A 7,285-nucleotide genomic window follows, 5' to 3' on the forward strand; every position below is an offset into this window, starting at 1 on the left:
AAAAAAATATATATATATATATATATATATATATATATATATAATGTAAGCAACTTAAAGAGGGGAGAAGACTAACATTTATTAAGCAATTATTACGTGCCAAGGACTATTCTAAGGGATTTAATAATGATAATCATAATAATCATCATGATCATTATTATTAATTAGCACAATTATTTTTTATTATTATAGTAAATAATTATGCTGAATTAATTTAGTGAGTGCTAAGCTATAGGCACTCGACATATCTTTTCTTACAAAACCTATGCAATAAAATATGCCCTTGAAGTTGAACGGAGAACGCCAGTCTTTCTGAAGGGTTGAGAAGAATCAGGCAGAGTAGAAAGGAAGCTGAAGCCCTGGCCTGGGAATCGGATGCCTTGGAGCAGTGTATTCCTATAGTGAGCAGAGGGTTATCTGATGCATGACTAAGGGGATAGAGTCCCTAGCCTTTGGGGGCCAAGCAGTGGGTAACTGTCGGCTGCAGTGATGGGGAATGAGGGCAGGAATGGTGAGGGGCCCTCACAGATTCCTGAGTGGAGGGGCCACAAGCTGAGCTAGTTGTACGGCTCTAACTCTGCCAGTAGCAAGATGAAGGGAGTGGGCCCCAGAGGTCAGCCAAGGGCTGGCTGTAATAATTCTGGGAAGAGACTCTGAAGGCCTTTGCCAGGAGAGTGGCCACGGGTGAAGACAAGGCAAGGGTGGGCCACGTGTGAGGAGAACTCGGCCAGGTCGGAGGTTTGGGGAGCTGCCGAGTTTACTATTAGAGATTTTGATTTGAAAATGTGTCAGAATGTGTCAGCAGGACACACACATTTCATAAGTATTTAACGCTGGTTCTGATTCCTTCTCACACCCATTTCATCAAACCACACAGAATCCCTTCTGAGAGACTTAATTAAGCAGGGCTGCTCTAAGAGAGCCTGGCCAGCAGCAATTCCTATTCCTTTACAAATGCTCTTAAAGAAACATCAGATGGGTAATCAAGCTGGGCAATGAGAGACGAGGAAGTGCTGGGAATGGCTCCACAACACATACTATATATAGAATACTATTACAGTTATCTTCTGTCTTTCGGTTAATTTCCATATCTGTATTGGTAATTACATGTCAGGACACATCTGCATTCACTGAAAGCAACAGAAACCTTCCTTATCTCTGTCTTGGATCATTAGCTGGATGCTTACGTTCCTCTGACCCTGTAGGTAATAGACACTCGGGTTGACCCTAATGGAAGCTCCATAAATTATTTATACCTCCTCGACAGCAGGCAGAAGGTGGCTACTAAAGGAACTCACACAGGGTTTTTGCTTTCGTTTTTGTTTCTGGTTTTTTTTTTTTTTTTTTTTTTTTTGTACTGTGAACCAGGAGAGAGAAAGAGAAGATATATTTTCAGAATAAATAGCCCACTTTCAAGATATAAAAGATGGACTTCGCAACAAAACACCAGTTTCGTATTTTCATAGATCTACTTAGCACATGTTTTTCTTGATAAGCAGCATGAGAGGGCAGACACTGGTCCTCTGGGTGGACAGTGGGCAGACACTGTACTCTTCCACCTGATGAAGAGAACCAATCCGTTGAGTGACTTTTGTATTATTTAGGTTCTGATTCCCATAATCTTACCCATCACCCTGCGTTTCTGCACAGGAGCTACAGTTGAGTTGAACGAGGATCAGGGATCAGTTGAGGCAACTGGGAGGCAGGATGGAATTGGATTTTAGAAAACAGTGATTTTTCCTTACTTTTCCACCTGGATTGAGTGTGCAAAAAATGGTTACGTGCTTTTTGCACACTCACCACAGTTGGTCAGACTTTCACAAGTTGACAGGCTGCCATGTGGGCTCTGTCACCATCTCAGAGGCTAGGGGCCCATGTAGGGGACCTTTACCCCTCCAGTGAAAGAAATGTCCTCTGTGTAAAATGCCAACTCTTAGAATATATATTTTTAAATTTTATTGAAGTATAGTTGATTTACGATGTGTTTAATTTCTGCTGTATTGCAAAGTGACTCAGTTATACATATATATATTCTTTTCCATTATAGTTTACCACAGGATATTGACTATAGTTCCCTGTGCTATACAGTAGGACCTTTTTGTTTATCCATCCCATATATAATAGTTTGCATCTGCTAATCCCAGAAGCTTAGAATCCCAGCTCTCAGAACATAGACCACTAATGATGACATGATGGTGAGTGCCCAGGTGGGATGACAGCTTAAAGGATGCTATGCTGATAGGGAAGCTGATACAAAGCCTGACTTTTTTATTTTTACTTTTTGGATGCATTAACTGACTTGGGTTTTTGCATAATAATCTGATATGAATTGTGAAATCCATTAAAATATATAACAACCCGATAAAAATTCCACTAATTCAGAATTTATGATCATTTTGACAGGACCAAGCTGGGTTGGCTTATTTTTGCTTGGTAAAACAGTTTCTTAATATTGTAAAACTAATAGTGCAAACCAGACTGCAGAGGGAATGTTTAAAATACTTAAAGGACAAATTGTTTTCAGCACTGACAAGCCCTGCAGGAGTGCTGCTTACATAGAAACAAGTGACATGCTGCTCATAAACCATTAGAATTTGTTAATTAAATCATATCTTCCCTACCAGGCAACACTGAATTGGCTTAATTTGAGCTACTGTATGCGTTTTTATTCTTTTTTGAGAGAATAATGCTGCAATAATGCTGAGAATAAATGCTGCAATTTTAAAAAAAGGTACTTGGAAGAGTGCAAAAAACACTATCTTGTGACTCTGGGTGGGTGGCTTAATCTCTCTGAACCTTCGTTCTCTCTTAGGATAAGTGAGGCTTATATACTGACCTTTGTGGGTTATTGGGAAGATACCACAGTTATATGTAAAGCTACTAGAACCCCCATGAGCACGTAATAAGAGATCGTTTGTGTGGGTTTCAGAGTAAAAATTTAACTCTACAGAATATAATACAATCTCACAAACTGGAGAGAAAGTAAGCAGGGATGGTGATTTGCCATAAAAAAGAATGAAATTTTGCCATTTGCAAGAACATGGATGGGCTTGGAGGGTATTATGCTTAATGGAATGGAAATACTGTATGATATCACCTAAATGTGGAATCTAAAAAATGAAACAAACCAGTGAATATAACAAAAAAGAAACAAACTCACAGAGAGAACAAACCAGTGGTTACCTGTGGGGAGAGGGGAGGGGGCAGGGGTAAGATAGGGGTAGGTGATTAAGAGGTACAAACTACTATGTATAAAACAAATAAGCTACAAGGATATATTGTACAACACAGAGAATATAGCCAACTTTTATAATAACTATGAATGGAGTATAACCTTTAAAAATTGTGACTCACTATTCTGTACACTTGAAACTTATATAATGTTGTAAATCAACTATACCCCACTAAAAAAGAATGGTGATTTGATTACTTATAATAATAATAAATATAACATCTTTCACTTACTGAGTACCAGCTATTATGGAATCCCCTTTTTATAGATGAGAAAACTGTGGAAACTGCTGTCTTTTATAACTTTAGTGTTAAATTTAGTGGCCTAGACTTAGAAAAGGAAAAGATTCTCAATAAAAACAGCATCTTAAAAATCATAAAGTCTCTTTAACGTCAATATTTTAGAAAATTTCATGTTTTAAACATTTAACAGCAATTAAAAATTTTAAAGGTCTTCAGTTTCTTGTAAATATATTAAGAAAGAAATTGTACAGTTAAAAGCCACCTTTAACTAATGGCCACAGCTGGCAAAAATACTGGCAAGTTCATGACTTTTATTTCTTTTTAACATCTCTGTTTATACTTGAAAACTAATGATTTGTTTAACTACTTAAAGAAAAAATTCAATTCGGCTTGTCTCTAGACTTGAAGAATTAAAAATGGTGGCTATTTCACAAAGTTTTAGGCTCCGGACGCACAGGCTCAGTGGCCATGGCTCACGGGCCCAGCCGCTCCGCGGCACGTGGGATCCTTCCGGACCGGGGCGCGAACCCGTGTCCCCTGCATCGGCAGGCGGCCTCTCAACCACTGCGCCACCAGGGAAGCCCCACGAAGATTTTTGTTTCAAATTTCTAGTGTTTCTCAATGAAATAAAATCCCAACCAAGCATTTTAACTTGGTAACAACTCTGATAAAGACAGTCTTTGGCCACAGTAGGCATAAACTATCCCCATTTTACAGAGCATTCATGGGACATTAGGACGTCACCTTAATTAACAGAAAGATTTAAGCAGAACATTTCTTTTAATAAGACTATGTAATGAACTTTTGAGAATTAGTCTTTGATTTGCTTTGTTTTTCAGGTCAAGCAAATTGGGATTTTCCCTTTGTTAGCGAGCATCCAGTCCAGTCCTGACGTAGGAAGGGTCAGTGTCAAAACCAGACAGAGCGCCCACCCACATTCTGCTATGCAAAGACAACCTTTGCTCTAAGAAGCCAAGTCTCAATGCATTTGCTTGTGAGCTATCGGGCTCGTCTGGAGAGCTTTCATCTCTCAAGACCCATCTCTGGGGAGTGGTGCTGTCACTACCTCTGAAAGGCTGCAAGAAGAGATAGTATGCATTTCTTGGCTTTAAATTGCATGGCTCTGATCAAATTCTTATTTTTACCCAAATTGCATTATAACCATGACATAATGGCTTTGAGGTCAGAAATAGACAGAAAAATCACAATTTGTGAGTTTGATCATTTTGATTTGTTTCCTCTGGGGACATCAGCCAATGCATAGGAGCTCAACATTTACAAACGGTCTCTGCTCAGACAAGACAAGCACTTAAGCTGAAAAGGAAGAAAAGTCACTCTCCTCGTTATGGATCATACTATTTTGAGAACAAATGAATGCACATAAAGAAAAAACCCTCCTGTGTCTTTCTAGCTTTTTGAGATGAGTTCAATGTGTGGATTCTTCTAAACTGGACAATTCACTTACTAACATACTTATTTGTGAGCAGCTGTGGTATGTATTTGTATGTATCTGTATGTATTTGTGAGGTACTTTCATGTTACTGAAAAATAAGAAGACAGAGTCCTTGATTTGGAGTAGTTTATAATATATTATATACACACATACACAAAAGACAACAACCGGGGTGTAATTATAGGCAATATGGATAAGCTAATATCATAGAGTAATAACTATATGTTAGGATACATAAAAATTCTTATATTGGCCATTGGTTACCTTACCTGAGAATGATTAAACAAATAAAACAAAGCAAGCTTACGACCACCAACAAAAAAACAAACAGTAATTACAGTTTGAAAGATGATCAAGCAATTAATACATGCAACAACATGCACTGAGAGCCTACAATAGGCAAGATATATGATGATACAAATAAAAAATTCTCTCAAACTTTTACTAACTGAATGCATAATCTTTTGGTTAGGTGGGAACCAGTTCCAAAGGACTCTCTAGAACGTTCTTAAAGACCGCAAATTTTCAAGTATCTTCTAACACATTCAGTATTGTTTGTTTTCTATTGTATAAATGTGTTTTTAAATAGTGATAAAAATTTTATCCAAGTACTGGGTGGACTGAGCCTACAACGATGTGGGGTGGGGAGAACATTATAATCACAGAAGACTTCTCGGAGAAGGAAGAAATTTTAAACCAAGTTTTAAAAGAAATAATAGACACCTACTGCTGGATTAAAGCAGGGAAGTCACTTCTGGAAAGAAGGATGGCGCGAACAAAGGCTTAGAGATAACAGCCGGAATTAAGTCGGGAACAAAACCAGTCTGGAGCCCTCCTGAGCTTTTCGGCACAACCCCTTCATAAAGCTGGTAGCAGGGACAGTAAGCTGTTTCCCTGATTTGGTAAAGAAGGGATTTGCTAAGCAACCTCACCCCTCTTGTCCTTCCAGAAAGAGAGTACTGGCCTGGACACCGGAATGACAACAGAGCCTACAAGGAATTCTGTTTGCAGATTTTGTCTGGACTCTGCTGGTACAATTCTAGCCGGTGTGCCTTTGGCCACATGGCTCCAGGGACAACTCTCTCTGGCAGCAGAATTATGCTCGTGCAAGAAAGCAGAGCTTGCATCTGCTCAGTGGACACAATACTGTCTCAGATGTTTGCACAAGCAGTCCTTAAATTTTGGCATTGTAGTAGGTTTTTTTTAAAGTCAAACATGCACTCCAGCCTCTGTAAACCTCTTTCCATGTAATTAATTATTTCTCTCCTAATAAGACAAATCTAGAGCAGGTTATAGCTGGCTGGCCCTGCATGCCCAGTGAGCTTTGCCTCTGGGTTTGTTTGTTTGGGGGGGAATCTTAGTTCCCCAACCAGGGATTGAATCCGGGCCCTCAGCAGTGGAAGCGCAGAGTCCTAACAACTGGACCGCCAGGGAATTCCCTAGGTTTGGTTTTGAAGGGGGCGACATTTGTTTCTGGCCCTCATTCTTCCTCTTGTCTTTCATACTTAACCGGTTGATCTGGGCTGCCAGGGACTCTTCACTGCTGTGTCCTCCATTTCCTGCCCCTCCTCTCCAACCTGCTCTGCACAGGCACCCCATATTCTAGACCTGGACACCAGCAATGGCGTGACCCTCATCTCCATCAGCCTACTTGCGAAGCCTCCCCAAATAAACATAAAACTAGATTTAAAACAGTGTTCTTTCTGTGCATAGCTTCAAGAAGCATTCTCAAGGGTCCCATCCTCCAACCAAATGTCCACTCCCAAAGCCATATAGAGAGAAGTTTTAGAGCTGCCAGTGCCCAATAAAGTACCATCGAAAAGGAGCCCCACTAGATTCCTGGAATAAGAAACTGAATCAGTTAATTCATGTCAATAGTCACATAGTAAATGCTTCCTAACCAGTTCTGGAGGCAGTATGGTTCAGTAGTTGATAAGGCAGGCTTTGGAACTAGTCTATCTGGGGTCAAACCCCACCTCTGCTACTAACCCGTGGTGTGATCTTGAACAAGTTAGTAGCCACCTGTGTACCCGTAGGCTGAATGTAGGATGAAGGAATTAATAGGTGTAAAGCACTCACACATAGCAAATGCTCAATGAGTGTTTGTTGTTATGTCAATAATAGCTTAATCCAAATTACAGACGGAGGAAATGAGGTAAATTTCTCACACTTTGGCCGAGAGATGTCTGTGGTATGTGGCCTTTTGGTACCCTGAAGGTCACTGCATGTGTGTGGCTACATCCTTCCCTGTCTCTGCTTAAGGGAACTTTTTTTTTTTTTTTTTTTTTTTTGCGGTACGCGGGCCTCTCACTGTTGTGGCCTCTCCCGTTGCGGAGCACAGGCTCCGGACGCGCAGGC

The sequence above is a fragment of the Lipotes vexillifer genome, unplaced genomic scaffold, assembly GCF_000442215.2.
Source record: "Lipotes vexillifer unplaced genomic scaffold, Lipotes_vexillifer_v1.1 scaffold35, whole genome shotgun sequence".
In the NCBI taxonomy this organism is placed as follows: domain Eukaryota; kingdom Metazoa; phylum Chordata; class Mammalia; order Artiodactyla; family Lipotidae; genus Lipotes; species Lipotes vexillifer.